This window comes from Eschrichtius robustus, chromosome 3, assembly GCF_028021215.1.
Source record: "Eschrichtius robustus isolate mEscRob2 chromosome 3, mEscRob2.pri, whole genome shotgun sequence".
NCBI classification, from domain to species: Eukaryota; Metazoa; Chordata; class Mammalia; order Artiodactyla; family Eschrichtiidae; genus Eschrichtius; species Eschrichtius robustus.
In genome coordinates, this window is record NC_090826.1 from 111,372,631 (window position 1) to 111,389,624 (window position 16,994).

General features: G+C 39.6%; 1 pseudogene; it reads right to left on the reverse strand.

Annotated features, from left to right (window-relative positions):
* Positions 1 to 10,997: 10,997 nt before the first annotated feature.
* LOC137761304 (small proline-rich protein 2E-like) lies at positions 10,998 to 11,213 on the reverse strand (annotated as a pseudogene).
* Positions 11,214 to 16,994: the final 5,781 nt, after the last annotated feature.

A 16,994-nucleotide genomic window follows, 5' to 3' on the forward strand; every position in this document is an offset into this window, starting at 1 on the left:
GGTAAAAGATAATTCCCCCGTCAGATCGACTTCCAGCAGCGTTTCAGCTCTGCAGATTTTGAGTTTGCCAAACTTTGTAATATCTCTCTCTCTCTCTCTCTGTCTCTCTCCCTCTGTCCCTCTCGTTCTGTAACATATTTCTGTACGTATATATGTACACATATGCTGTAATATATAATTTAAATATTTCATCTGCCGTATCATGTACGTGGTTAACTATGGCCAACTAAATTAAAAATTTTCAAAGTTATTATAAAGTGAAGTTAAATTAAAAATTATTAATGTTATGTAATACATGTGGTGTGGAATGATGACAAATATAATGAGGTTTCAGCGAATAACTGAAGTTCGGGAAACAGTGTCCTAGCATGTTCTCCAAAGATTTCTTTTCTGCCTTTTCAGAGATTTAGCTGTCAACGGTTCTTCTACAGTTCCTCTCTTCTATCCAGGGCCTGAACACTACTCTTTTCTATGCTGTCCCCTTGGGCACTGAAGCTTCTCGTGATGGGCCATGGCTGGTGAAGAGCCATGTCTCACTTAGGAATAAAGTTGTAACTCTCACTTAATGTTACTGTAGAATGTGGGAACACATGTTTAATGGAGTCAGGATATCCTACCTCACCTGAGGAGAACACTTCCCTAGACTGCCCTCGTGGGCTTAAAATTCCTGTATCAGGAAATAAAACTGTTGTATTCCATAAGTAAATATCAGATTTCAATTGTGTGAATCCAAAAATAGATATAAGATATCATTGAAAACCCACAGCATCACATATAAGTGATTGAGAGTGGGGTTGGGAGGGGAGAGAAGATCAGAGCACTAAGGTCTGAAATCTAGATGAAATATGGACTTAGGGCTCATCTGATATACTTGCTTTCTTCTGCTCTTTCCAAACATGCTTTATGGCTTTGAAGACAGTAATAGAAAAAAGTGTTTCACTATTTATTCTCTGTCTTCTTCTTCAACACCCCAGAACCCTCCACCGGCCATATTACCTTTGCTGCCCAATATATACACCTTAACTGTTCAATTTAGTACTTTGAAATGTTGTCCATGCATTTAGTAATAGTCCTTTAATATCTTTCATAATTCTTCCTGCAGTCAGGAGGAAGAAGTGGCCTAGTAACTTGTCTTGGTCAAATAATCAGGAAGATTTTCAGGAATGTGGTTTTATAATGGGAAAGGAGGAAGAAGAGAACAATGAGGAGGAGAGGAAGAGAAAGAGGAGACACCTGAAACCTGTGAAAGAGTCACCAGCTGGGCATGCGCCAGAAGTCCAGGACATAAACTTTCCCTCCATCTCAGCCACATCTTCAGTGACTACTACATCTTTTTTAAATATTATGATAAATTGTTATAAAAATATTACCTCATATAATATAATGGGGAAAACATAAAGCTGTTCAAACATAAGCATGTTTATTAAACGGCCAAAAATAATCACTGCTTATATTTTGCTGTTTTTAGTGTTAGGAGTTTTCGATTTTCATAAACCCACACACATGCATACATGTCTCTCAGATTACTGATTTGAGATCTTTTATCTTCTGTAAAACACCTGCCTCCAGCCGTAAGTTGCTCTCTATGAACTGCGTTACATTGATCCTTAAAGTTCTTCTATGTTTTCTTTTCATTTTCATTCATCACAAAGTATTTTATATGTATTTGTTATTTCTTCTTTGAGCCAATGTTTATTTAGGATTATGTTGCCAAAGTCAGGGATGTCACAGAAACAGAGAGTAGAATGCTGGTCAGCAGGGCCTGGGGGATGTGGGAACAATGGAGGTGTTGGGCAAAGGGTACAAGTCTGTAGTCCTACGATGAATAAGCTCTGGGAGTCTGAGGTAGAGCATGGTGAGTCTTGATATTAACACTGTGTTGTGTACTTGAAACTTGCTGATAAAGTACACCATAAGCATTCTCACCAAACACAAACGCACACACATACACACACACAAACACACACACACACAGGCAAACACTCAGCCATACACACAGTTAAATGGCTACTGTTGAAGTAATTAATGTATTATGTAACCTATGGTGTAAATCACTGCACAAAGTACACATATGTCAAATCGTCACATTATACACCGTAATGTGTACAATTTAATCAATTATACCTCAATAAAACTGGAGGGGAAAGATGAAAGAATAACCATCATACAAAAGAGTAACAACGTTTGAGAAGCTCTGTGTTCCTTCTCCTCCTTGCCTCTCTTAGGCTCTGATACTATTCTCTGAGAGAGCTTCCCTTATCCATTATTCTCTGGGGCCCTGTATCCACCTCATAGTGGATATTCACTTTTAATCACCTCTACTGACCACATCTGAAGTAGGTGGGGTGGAAAGTGGGGAAAGGAGGGCTGGAAAGTCGTTATACAATTCTTGAAAAATCAGTCTTTCTCGTTTTGGCGTATAGTTTATTTAGTTCTCAATTCCCTCAAACACTTAGTAGGCACCTGACATAATTCGTTCCTCCAAACATTACTATGTGCTAGAGACCTCACTCGGGTCCTTTTCTGGAAGTAATTTTCTGGCCTGATTAAATTGCTGCCTTGATCCCTGAACATAATTCAATTACCATGAGGCTCCCTTGCACACAGGTGGAAAGACTACAACTTCTGTATCTATACCTTTTCTCTATTGTTACGGTCAACTGAAATTGGGCTTCAAGTTCAAAACCACTTCTAGGGCTCCCCCGGCGGCGCAGTGGTTGAGAATCTGCCTGCTAATGCAGGGGACACGGGTTTGAGCCCCGGTTTGGGATGATCCTACATGCCGCGGAGCACCTAGGCCCGTGAACCACTACTACTGAGCCTGCGCGACTGGAGCCTGTGCTCTGCAACAAGAGAGTCCACGAGAGGGAAAGGCCCGTGCACCGCAATGAAGAGTGGCCCCTGCTTGCCGCAACTAGAGAAAGCCCTCGCACAGAAACGGAGACCCAACAGAGCCAAAAATTAATTAATTAATTAATTAATTAATTAATTATTTTTTTACAAAACACTTCTAATCTCATCTCTTACTCTTTAGGGCTTACAAGTGTTGTGTTTCCTAATTCAACAAGGTTTTGAATATCTGGGCTTTATTTTTTCCTTTTCATTTTTTTAAATTTCCGACCTGCCAACTAGCAAGTTTTTCCTGAACATATGTCTATTGACATACCCTGGTCAAGTCAACAAGTGACCAACATTTAGTCTGCCTCTCAGGATACCATGGACAACCATTACTGCAAACATTTTGCCATTGAATAAAATGTATCACCACATTTATGGCTTCCAATATCAGATTCCTTGCCGAATACCTCCAGACTCTTAAGCCAATGCCCTAATTTTAAGATTTCTACAGGAGCATCACACCTCACAGAACTAAATTCTCTGTCAGGTCAAATAACACTAACTAAAGTAGAGACAACTCCCAAATATCAGTGTTGATTTCTCACTCATGTAATACTCTGATGAGCTTTGGGCAGTAATCTGTGGATCTTTTTCTTCTGCAGTTCTGGCATCTTGGACTCCTTTACTTCTAGGGCCACAAGAAGAGATATGCTTAAAGAACACCTCCCTATTCACAGCTTACTGGACCACTAAGCTAAGCACTTAGAAAACAAGCTGCATAGCAACAGTCATTTTGTAAATCTAGATAAACATTGGAAACCCCAGTGGACCTCAAAGGTGGGGTCAAATCAATCAAGAAAGTAACTTCAGAGGCAAAAAAGTATCATAAGACCCTGAGGTTGTTGAGTTTCACAGTAAGAAGAGCATGTTGTTCACATGGAGAGCAGGCAGCGCTTTGCCTGATAAGGACACTTTAAACTTCCCATTATTTGTACTACCCATGTTTTCAGAACTACTATAATTTTATGCACAATATCCCAATATTTCCCAAAGCATTTAATGTGTCATATCAGATTATAAATACAGTTAAGTTGGAAAAGAAAAGGAACACAGAATATGAAAGTGTAATATAGTTTAAGATTCTCTTTCTGTGCTGTACTAGGTATGTCTGAGCCTCTTTCCTGCCAGAGCAAACATGGTGGTGGTGGTGATGGTGGTGACGGTGATGATGACAGAGGCAATGATGATCGGCCACCTCTCAAATGCCAATTATGTGCCCGGCATTGTGGCAACTGAATTACACACATTCATGTAAATTTTATGCCTAAGCAAGTAGGCACTGTAAATGTGGTTTTCCCCACATTTTAGTAGAGGGATTGAACTTCTGAGGAGTTAAAAAGTTTGTTCCCCAGATCAATCAAGCAATAATTAAGAAAATAACCTGGATTTGAAATTATATACAAACAATCATCGATATAACTCTAAATTCAGATAACACTGACTGTGAGAGCCTGAAAATTGAGATCAAAGAAGGATAGAAATCAACCAAAATTATGATATAATATTGCTAAAAGCAGGTTTTAAAAGAATGAAAATACTTTTACCATCACAAAAAGAAATGTATTTTATTCAGGAAATGGAGGATAAGTAACAATTGCTCATCCGGTAGAAACCGCTGCCCAGGTGACAGACAGACACAGAAGACAGCGAGAGAATCCTCAGAGGACCCCCAGGAAGAGAGCTGCTGCTTTTCCTCCTGAGGCTCTGTGGTACTTTCTCAGGTACCTCCAGAGGGAAGTGGCATAGCAGACTCAGATAGGAAACCTCTGACCGTCAGGATTCACCACACGCATACTGCAGGCTGAAGGGTGGAAAGCTTCTTCTGTATCCATGATAGGCTTTGAAGACAAGATGAAGGCGGAGCTGTGGAGCTAGGTGAGCCGATTGCCCTTATCCTTTCCAGATGCAGATAAAAGCTGAAGCTGTTACTTTTCCTTGGGTGGGCACTTCTGCTGGCATTGCTGGATAGGTGTCCCAGGAGGGCATTTCTGCTGGCACGGCTTAGGTGGACAAGGGTCTGAATCCTTCTTAGGTGAGCAAGGATCAGGGCACTTAGTTACGCACACTGGAGGTGTCTTGCACTTCTGCTTGCACTGCTGCTCTTGAGAAGACATCTTTCTGCAGTCTTAATATCTGAAAGAAAGTATATGACCGTGTTCACAATAAGGAATCCCTACATAGAGAAGAGCAAAAGCTTGTGTAACACAAACGGACAGTATCTCTCCAATCTCTAAGCATGTGTTTTAATCTCTTTAATACCTTTTAATGAATTTCTGACATCTCCCTCGTTCGTTAGCAAACCTATTCATCAGCCCAGAGAAAACTTTCTTTTCTCATACAACTTTTCCAAAGAAAATATCTTTGTTTTGAAGAAACAAGCGATGTTTTCAGTTTTATTTCTCTTTCTTTTTTTATTTTTTTATGAAAACAACATATTTTTAAAAGGCTATCAAAAGTTCTAAAATTCTGGGCAAGCTCAGAAGCAATTCCTGTCACCATTTTCTCTCATGAGGACCCGACAGGATGACTTTGTACAGAGCAAAGGGCAATCAGGATGAATGTAGGAGCCTCACACCTTCTAAAATAAATGTCTCTGAAATCACAGTGGAGGTCCAAGAAAAAGGTATAAAAAAAGGTAAACCCTTTGCTCTTTATCCCTTCATGTCAAAATTTCCTATTAATTTCTTTTTCAATAGAGGAATTCAAACTAGCTATCAGAAATCTAGTAAATACAATATAACATTGGGCCCATATTCCAAGTTCCCATCCACTAAGTAGCATTATACCCATGATCATAACTTTGGACCCATTAAATTTGCTGTCTCCAGCATAAACTCAACATTCGGGGGCCCGAGAACTAATTTGAACTGAAGAATCAGACTCACCAGGTTCTCCAAAGTCAATCGGAACTCGAGTAGCAGGAGGATAGCTGTCGTGCAGCAGAGGACCTTTTTATTGGGGCTTGCTGCCCCACCCAAGGGGAAGCGGAGCTGTCCAAACTAGCCTCGTGCAGTCATTTCCCAACCCAAATGCAAATCTATCCATAACTGGCTTGACAGGGACTCTGAAAACAGGAAATGTCCTGCGCCAGGATCTCCTCACTAGATTATGTTCTCCTGACTCACAGAGTCCCTGCCTTAGCTCTCCGTTTCAGTGGTTTATAGCAGTGGGAGAATTTCAGGGGTTCTCTAACTTGTAGGCAAGTGTTCCCTTTCTTCATTGGGGAAGATGACCCTTTTCTATCTTTCCCCTTCTTTGACTTCTAAAACTGCCTGCCTAGTTGCACTTGATCTGGTGGCCATTTTGTTGTACATACTGGTTTGAAAATGGCCTGGCTACCTGGTGACACCTTTCCCTTTACCTCAAGTCCTTCTTACAATACATTTCGCCTTGATCCACGGCTTGCTAAGTGAAATCTCTTCTCCTCTTCTAAAATGGACTGAGAGATGTTTGCAGATGATCTCAGATGACTTCCCATCATGATACTTAGATACGTTTAGTAAAGTGGTGACCTCTAGGGCCCTCCTTTCACTGCTTTGTTCCTTCAGATTAACAGCATCCCACAGTCAGATTCCTATGAACTTTATAAAACTCTTTCACTTCCGGCCACAAGGAATTCACTAGGAGTGTAGCATCACCTACCATAATTCCAATCAGCTGGCAGATCAGAACCTAGACTTACAATAGAAACCAAGCCTTTTACTCATACCTCCCAAACGTGACATCCCACCTGCTCTTACCTAATTTCCCCCAAAGCACCTCTTTGGATTCTTCAACTTTTGAAGAAAGCTCAGACGAGTGTTTAAATTTTCTGGCTTCCTGTCTCTTTGAAATCATTGGAAAACCCTATCTAATAGGCAATGCCATTCAAATAACGAGTTTTAAATCTATTTATTATTTATGAATTATTTAAGCACATTGATTCACATCAAATCTAGGGGTAAATTCAAGAGATATTTGAAATCACTTTATTAATAATTCGGTCGTGATGTTAATTGCCATTCATACACTACTTCTTAATCGTTCATAATAATTTTACTATAATTTTAACCTATCTGTAGATTCTTCCATATTGATCACAGTGGAATATACGTGAAATTAACCTATTTCCTGCTCTACTTTCTTTATACAGTTTGTCCATGTGCTGGAAGGAATTTTTGATATTTTTTATGGGTCACCTTGACTGGAACAGGTTGCTCAAATATTTGGTCAATCTTTTTTCGGGCTTTTTCTCTAAGGATGCTTTTGGATGAGAGTGATATTTAAATCAGTGCCCTGAGGAAAGGAGTTTGCCCTCTGTAAGTGGGTAGGCCTCATAGAGTCTGTTGAATAGAACAAAAGCCTGACCCCTCCCCCATCCAGGTAAGAGACAATTCCCCTGCCTGATGGCCTTCCACCTAGGGTTGGCCCTGCATATTTTGGACTTTCCAGCCTTCCTAATCTCTCTCTCTATATTTGTCTCTTTCTCTGTCTCTTCTCTCTCTCTCTCTCTTGCTGTGTGTGTGTGTGTGTCTCTCTCTATTCATATATATATATGCATATATACATACATATATGGAAATTGAATATTTCTTCTGTCATTTCATGCACTTGACTCCCTATGGCCCATTAAATTAGAAATTCAAAAAGTTAGTTTAAAGTGAATTTAAAGTAAAAATTATCAAAATTACATGATACTTGTGATGTGTAGTTATGACAAATATGATGAGCCTTTAGGGAATAACTGAAGTTCAAGAAACAATGCCCTAGTACGTTCTCCAACACTGGCAAAAGATTTCATTTCTGCCTTTTCAGTCCAGGACCTGAACTATCCTCTGTCCCCTTGGGCACTGAAACTTTTCTTTGTGGGTCATGGCTGGTGAGCAGCCCTGTCTCATTTAGGAAAAGTTTTCAACACTGGCTTTATGTTACTGTAGAACGTGGTAACACATTTTTAATAGAATCAGGATGTCCCATATCACCTGACCCCAACACTCCCCTAGACTGCTGTCATATGCTTAAAATTCCTTTATCAGGAAAATAAATACTTTTTATTCCAACAATAAATATCAGATTTAAATTGTGTGAAACCAGAAAGAAATGGAAGATACCATTTAAGACTCAAACCATCACGTATAATTGACTGAGAGTAGGTTTGGAGAGGGGAAAGAGGATCAGAGCACTAAAGGTCTGAAATCTAGGTGAATTACAAACTTAGCGCTGATCTCTTTTCTTTCTTCTACTCTTTCCAGATGTGCTTTAGGTCTTTAAAAGACAGTAATTTTAAAAATGTATTTTCATGCTCATTTTCTGTCTTCTCCTTCAACCCTCCAGTCCCCTCAACCTGCCATATTACCCTTTGCTGCCCAACATGTACTCCTAACTGTCCAATTTTGTACATTTTCATGTCAATGCATTTAGTGATTAGTACTTTCATATTTTTAAAAATTCAACATTGTGAAAATCACTATACAACCCAAAGCAATCTACAGATCCAATGCAACACTGATCTAAGTACCAATGGCACTTTTCACAGAAGTAGAACCAAAAATTTCACAATTTCTATGGAAACAAAAAAGACCCCAAACAGCAAAAGCAAACTTGAGAAAGAAAAATGGAACTGAAGGAATCAGGCTCCTGGACTTCAGACTATACTACAAAGCTACGGTAATCAAGACAGTATGGTACTGGAACAAAAAGAGAAATATAGATCAATGGAACAGGACAGAAAGCCCAGAGATAAACCCACATACATATGGTCACCTTATTTTTGATAAAGGAGGCAAGAATATACAATGGAGAAAAGACAGCCTCTTCAATAAGTGCTGCTGGGAAAACTGGACAGCTACATGTAAAAGAGTGAAATTACAACACTCCCTAACACCATAAACAAAAATAAACTCAAAATGGATTAAAGACCTCCATGTAAGGCCAGACACTATCAAACTCTTAGAGGAAAACAATGGCAGTACACTCTATGAAAAGAATCACAGCAAGATCCTTTTTGACCCACCTCCTGGGGAAACAGAAATAAAAACAAAAATAAACAAATGGGACCAAATGAAACTTAAAAGCTTTTGCACAACAAACAAACCATAAACAAGACGAAAAGACAACCCTCAGAATGGGAGGAAATATTTGTAAACGAAGCAACTGACAGCAGATTAGTCTCCAAAATTTACAAGCAGCACATGCAGCTCATTAGCAAAAAAACAAACAAACCAATCCAAAAATGGGCCAAAGACTTAAATAGACATTTCTCAAAAAAAAGATATACAGACTGAAATCAAACACATAAAAGCCTGCTCAACATCACTAATCATTAGAGAAATGCAAATCAAAACTATAATGAGGTATCACTTCACACTGGTCAGTATGGCCATCATCAAAAATCTACAAATAACAAATGCTGAGGAGGGTGTGGAGAAAAGGGAACTCTGTGGCACTCTTGGTGGGAGTGTAAATTGATACAGCCACTATGGAGAACAGTGTACAGGTTCCTTAAATACTAAAAATAGAGCTACCATATGGGCCAGCAATCCCACTACTCGGCATATACCCTGACAAAACCAGAATTCAAAAATAGTCATGTACCACAATCTTCATCACAGCTCTATTTACAATAGCCAGGACATGGAAGCAACCTAAGTGTCTATCGACAGATGAATGGATAAAGAAAATGTGGTGCATATATACAATGGGATATGACTCAGTCATAAAAGGAAAAGATATTGAGTTTTTTGTAATTAGGTGGATGGACCTGAGGCCTGTCATACAGAGTGAAGGAAGTCAGAAAGAGAAAAACAAATATCGTATGATAATATATATATGGAATGTAAAAAAAGAAAAAAAAATTGTGAAGAACCTAGGGGAAGGACAGGATTAAAGACACAGGCTTAGTGAATGGACTTGAGGACAAGAGAAGGGAGAAGGGTAAGCTGGGACGAAGTGAGAGAGTGTCATGGACATATATACTCTACCAAATGTAAAATCAATAGCTAGTGGGAAGCATCCACATAGCAAAAGGAGATCAGCTCGGTGCTTTGTGACCACATAGAGGTATGGGATAGGAAAGGAGATGCAAAAGGGAGCAGATATAGGGATATATGTATATGTATGGCTGATTCACTTTGTTGTAAAGCAGAAGTTAGCACACCATAGTAGAACAATTATATTCCAATAAAGATGTTTTTTAAAAATACAGTTAAATTGGAAAAGAAAATGAACACAGAATATGAAAGGGTAATAGAGTTTAAGAATCTCCCTGTTTTCTGTACTAGGTATGTCTGAGCCACTTTCCTGCTGGAGCAAATATGGCGGTGGTGGTGATGGTGGTGATGGTAGTGATGGTGATGATGAAGCAGACAGTGATGATGGGCCACCTCACAAAATGCTAATTATGTGTCCATCATTGTGCTAACTGAATTACACAGATTCATTTAGTTTCTAAGCATAAGAAAGTGGGCACTCTAAATGTGATTTTCCCTACATTTTAATAAGGGATTCAAATCCTGAGGAGTTAAATACTTTCTTCCTCATATCAATCAAGCAATAATTTTTAAAAAAATAACCTGGATTTGAAATTATTCAGAAATAATCATCGATAGGACTCAAAACTCAGATAAAACGTCTTGTGAGAGCCTGAAATGTGGGGTCAAAGAAGGATAGAAATCAACCAAAATTATGATATGGTATAGCAAAAAGCTGGTTGTAAAAGAAAGAAAATATTTTTACCATCAAACAAAAGAATTGTATTTTATTCAAGACGTGGAGGATAAGGAACAAATGCTCAGCTGGTAGGAACCCCTGTCCAGGTGACAGACAGACACAGAAGACATCAACAGATTCCTCAGAGGGCGCCCAGGAGGAGAGCTGCTGCTCTTCCTTCTGAGGCTCTGTGATGCTTTCTCGGGTACGTTTCAGAGGGAAGCGGTATAACGCAGCCTCAGATAGGAAGCCTCTGACGGACAGGAATCACCGCACGCATACTGCAGGCTGAAGGGTGGAGAAGCTTCTTCTGTATCCATGATAGGCTTTAAAGAGAAGATGAAGGTAGAGCTGTGGAACTCGGTGAGCCAACTGTCCTTATCCTTTCCTGATCCATATAAACGCTGAAGCTGTTACTTGTTCTTGGGTGGGCACTTCTGCTGGCATTGGTGGGGAGGTGGCACAGGAGGGCATTACTACTGGCACTGCTGAGGTGGGCATGGCTCAGGGCACTTTATACGTGGGCAAGGTTCTGGACACTTGGGAGGTGAGCAAGGATCAGGGCACTTCGGTGGGCACACTGGAGGTGGCTGGCAAGGCTGCTTGCACTGCTGCTGTTCAGAAGACATCTTTCTGGAGTCTTAATATCTGAAAGAAAGTATATGACCGTGTTCACAAGAAGGAATTCTTACAGAGAGGAGCGGAAAAGCTTGTGTAATAACAACAGATACTATCTCGGCAATCTCTAAGCATGGGCTTTAATATCTTTAATACCTTTTAAAGAATTTCTGACTTCTCTCTCGCGCTTTAGCAAATCGATACATCACCCCAGAGAAAATCTTTTCTTTTCTCACACAACTTTTCCAAAGAAAATATCTTTATTTGAAAGAGACAAGCAGGTGTTTTTACTTTTATTTCTTTTTTTTTTAATGAAAACAACATCTTCAAAAAAGGCCAACACAAGTTCTAAACTCCTGGGCAAGCTCACAAGCAATTGCTATCATCATCTTCTCTCATGAGGTACCAACAGAATGACATATACAGAGCAAAGGACAATCAGGAAGAATGTAAGGACCTCACACCTTCTAAGATAAATGCCTCTAACATCACAGCAGAGGGACACCACAAAGGCATAGGAAAGGGAAAATACTTTATTCTTTATCTTTCATGTCAAAATTTCCTATTAATTTCTTCTTCAATACAAGAATTCAAACAAGGTATCAGAAATCTAATCAATACAATATAACTTTGTGCCCAAATTGCAAGTTCCCATCCAATAAGTAGCATTAAACCCATGATGGTAACTTTGGACCCATCAAATTTGCTGTCTCCAGGATAAATGCTACATTCAGAAGCTGAAGAACAAATTTGAACTAAAGAATCCTACTCACCACGTTCTCCAAATTCAATTGGGACTACAGTAGCAGGAGGATGGCTGTGATGCAACAGAGGACCTATTCACTGGGGCTTGCTGTCCCACCTAGGAGGAAGGGGCGCTGCCAAAACTGGCCTGGTCCAATCATTTCCCAACCAAAATGCAAATCCATCTATAACTGGCTTGGCAAGGACTCTGAAAACAAGAAATGTCCTGCTCCAGGATCTCCTCAATGGATTACATTCTCATGACTCAAAGAGGCCCTGCCTTAGCTCTCCGTTTCCGTGGTTTATGGCAGTGGGGGGATTTGGGAGGTTCTCTAACTTGTAATCAAAATTCCCCTTTCTTGATTGGGGAAGGCGACCCTTTTCTATCTTTCACCTTCCTTGACTTCTAAAACTGCCTTCCTAGTTGCACTTGATCTGGTGACCATTTTGATGCCCATACTGGTTTCAAAAGGGTCTGGCTACGTAGTGACACCTTTCTCTTTACCTCAAGTTTTTCTTACAATGCATTTCCCATTTATTCATGGCTTGCCAAGCAAAGTCTCTTTTCTTCTTCTAAAATGGACTGAGGGAAGTGAGCAGATCATCTCAGATGACTTCCCATCATGACACTTAGACACGTTCAGTAAAGTGGTGACCTCTAGGGTCCTCCTTTCACTGCTTTGCTCCCTCAAATAACGAACATCCAGCAGTCAGATTCCTGTGACCTTTATAAAACTGTTTTACTTCAGGCCAAAAGGAATTCACTAAGAGCATAGCATGAGCTACCATAACTAAGAGGAGCTGGCAGCCCAGACTCTAGATTTTCAACAGAAATCAAGCATTTTGCTCATACCGCCCAAAAGTGTTATACCACCTGCTCCTACCTAATTTCTCCCAACTAACCTCTTTGGATTTCTTCACCTTTAAGAAAGCCCAGAGGATTGTTCAAATTTTCTGGCTTCCTGTCCCTTTGAAATTATTGGGAATCTCAATATGCAATGCCATTCAAATAACTAATTTTATATGTATTTAATATTTATGAATTATTTAAACACATGTTGTTTCACAGCAAATCTAGGGATAAATTTAACAGGAAGTTGAAATCACTTTATTAAAAATGCAGTCACTGAAGTTCATTGCCATTCATATACAGTTTTTCAATCATTAATAACAATTTTATTATAATTTTAACTTAGTTTTTACATTTTCCATTTTGGTCACAGTGGAACGTATGTCAAGTAAACCTATTTCCTGCTCTATTTTCTTCATACAATTTGTTACTGTGCTGGAAGGAAGTTTTGATGGTTAATTTATGGGTCAGCTTCAGTGGCACAGGGTCCATGGTTATCTGGTCAAACATTATTCTGGGTGCTCCTGTACAGATTCTTTTGGATGAGAGTATTTTTTAAATCAGTGACCTGAGTAAAGGCGGTTGCCCTCTATAAGGTGGGAAGTCCTCATCCAATCCACTGATGGCCTGAATAGAACAAGGCTGACCTTCACCCAGGTAAAAGATATTTCCCCCGTCAGATCGACTTCCAGCAGCGTTTCAGCTCTGCAGATTTTGAGTTTGCCAAACTTTGTAATATCTCTCTCTCTCTCTCTCTCTCTCTCCCTCTGTCCCTCTCGTTCTGTAACATATTTCTATATGTATATATGTACACATATGCTGTAATATATAATTTAAATATTTCATCTGCAGTATCATGTATGTGGTTAACTATGGCCAACTAAATTAAAAATTTTCAAAGTTATTATAAAGTGAAGTTAAATTAAATATTATTAATGTTATGTAATACATGTGGTGTGGAATGATGACAAATATAATGAGGTTTCAGCGAATAACTGAAGTTCGGGAAACAGTGTCCTAGCATGTTCTCCAAAGATTTCCTTTCTGCCTTTTCAGAGATTTAGCTGTCAACAGTTCTTCTACAGTTCCTCTCTTCTATCCTGGGCCTGAACACTACTCTTTTCTATGCTGTCCCCTTGGGCACTGAAGCTTCTCGTGATGGGCCATGGCTGGTGAAGAGCCATGTCTCGCTTAGGAATAAAGTTGTAACTCTCACTTAATGTTACTGTAGAATGTGGGAACACATGTTTAATGGAGTCAGGATATCCTACCTCACCTGAGGAGAACACTTCCCTAGACTGCCCTCGTGGGCTTAAAATTCCTGTATCTGGAAATAAAACTGTTGTATTCCATAAGTAAATATCAGATTTCAATTGTGTGAAACCAAAAATAGATATAAGATATCATTGAAAACCCACAGCATCACATATAAGTGATTGAGAGTGGGGTTGGGAGGGGAGAGAAGATCAGAGCACTAAGGTCTGAAATCTAGATGAAATATGGACTTAGGGCTCATCTGATATACTTGCTTTCTTCTGCTCTTTCCAAACATGCTTTATGGCTTTGAAGACAGTAATAGAAAAAAGTGTTTCACTATTTATTCTCTGTCTTCTTCTTCAACACCCCAGAACCCTCCACCGGCCATATTACCTTTGCTGCCCAATATATACACCTTAACTGTTCAATTTAGTACTTTGAAATGTTGCCCATGCATTTAGTAATAGTCCTTTAATATCTTTCATAATTCTTCCTGCAGTCAGGAGGAAGAAGTGGCCTAGTAACTTGTCTTGGTCAAATAATCAGGAAGATTTTCAGGAATGTGGTTTTATAATGGGAAAGGAGGAAGAAGAGAACAATGAGGAGGAGAGGAAGAGAAAGAGGAGACACCTGAAACCTGTGAAAGAGTCACCAGCTGGGCATGCGCCAGAAGTCCAGGACATAAACTTTCCCTCCATCTCAGCCACATCTTCAGTGACTACTACATCTTTTTTAAATATTATGATAAATTGTTATAAAAATATTACCTCATATAATATAATGGGGAAAACATAAAGCTGTTCAAACATAAGCATGTTTATTAAACGGCCAAAAATAATCACTGCTTATATTTTGCTGTTTTTAGTGTTAGGAGTTTTCAATTTTCATAAACCCACACACATGCATACATGTCTCTCAGGTTACTGATTTGAGAGCTTTTATCTTCTGTAAAACACCTGCCTCCAGCCGTAAGTTGCTCTCTGTGCACTGCGTTACATTGATCCTTAAAGTTCTTCTATGTTTTCTTTTCATTTTCATTCATCACAAAGTATTTTATATGTATTTGTTATTTCTTCCTTGAGCCAATGTTTATTTAGGATTATGCTGCCAAAGTCAAGGATGTCACAGAAACAGAGAGTAGAATGGTGGTCAGCAGGGCCTGGGGGATGTGGGAACAATGGAGATGTTGGGCAAAGGGTACAAGTCTGTAGTCCTACGATGAATAAGCTCTGGGAGTCTGAGGTACAGCATGGTGAGTCTTGATATTAACACTGTGTTGTGTACTTGAAACTTGCTGAGAAAGTACACCATAAGCATTCTCACCAAACACAAACGCACACACATACACACAGACACACACACACACACACACACAGGCAAACACTCAGCCATACACACAGTTAAAATGCTACTATTGAAGTAATTAATGTATTATGTAACCTATGGTGTAAATCACTGCCCAAAGTGCACATATGTCAAATCGTCACATTATACACCGTAATGTGTACAATTTAATCAATTATACCTCAATAAAACTGGAGGAGAAAGATGAAAGAATAACCATCATACAAAAGAGTAACAACGTTTGAGAAGCTCTGTGTTCCTTCTCCTCCTTGCCTCTCTTAGGCTCTGATACTATTCTCTGAGAGAGCTTCCCTTATCCATTATTCTCTGGGGCCCTGTATCCACCTCATAGTGGATATTCACTTTTAATCACCTCTACTGACCACATCTGAAGTAGGTGGGGTGGAAAGTGGGGAAAGGAGGGCTGGAAAGTCGTTATACAATTCTTGAAAAATCAGTCTTTCTCGTTTTGGCATATAGTTTATTTAGTTGTCAATTCCCTCAAACACTTAGTAGGCACCTGACATAATTCGTTCCTCTAATCATTACTATGTGCTAGAGACCTCACTCGGGTACTTTTCTGGAAGTAATTTTCTGGCCTGATTAAATTGCTGCCTTGATCCCTGAACATAATTCAATTACCATGAGGCTCCCTGGCACACAGGTGGAAAGACTACAACTTCTGTATCTATATCTTTTCTCTATTGTTACAGTCAACTGAAATTGGGCTTCAAGTTCAAAACCACTTCTAGGGCTTCCCTGGCGGCGCAGTGGTTGAGAATCTGCCTGCTAATGCAGGGGACACGGGTTTGAGCCCCGGTTTGGGATGATCCCACATGCCGCGGAGCACCTAGGCCCGTGAACCACTACTACTGAGCCTGCGCGACTGGAGCCTGTGCTCTGCAACAAGAGAGTCCACGAGAGGGAAAGGCCCGTGCACCGCAATGAAGAGTGGCCCCTGCTTGCCGCAACTAGAGAAAGCCCTCGCACAGAAACGGAGACCCAACAGAGCCAAAAATTAATTAATTAATTAATTAATTATTTTTTTACAAAACACTTCTAATCTCATCTCTTACTCTTTAGGGCTTACAAGTGTTGCGTTTCCTAATTCAACAAGGTTTTGAATATCTGGGCTTTATATTTTCCTTTTCATTTTTTTAAATTTCCGACCTGCCAACTAGCAAGTTTTTCCTGAACATATGTCTATTGACATACCCTGGTCAAGTCAACAAGTGACCAACATTTAGTCTGCCTCTCAGGATACCATGGACAACCATTACTGCAAATATTTTGCCATTGAATAAAATGTATCACCACATTTATGGCTTCCAATATCAGATTCCTTGCCAAATACCTCCAGACTCTTAAGCCAATGCCCTAATTTTAAGATTTCTACAGGAGCATCACACCTCACAGAACTAAATTCTCTGTCAGGTCAAATAACACTAACTAAAGTAGAGACAACTCCCAAATATCAGTGTTGATTTCTCACTCATGTAATACTCTGATGAGCTTTGGGCAGTAATCTGTGGATCTTTTTCTTCTGCAGTTCTGGCATCTTGGACTCCTTTACTTCTAGGGCCACAAGAAGAGATAT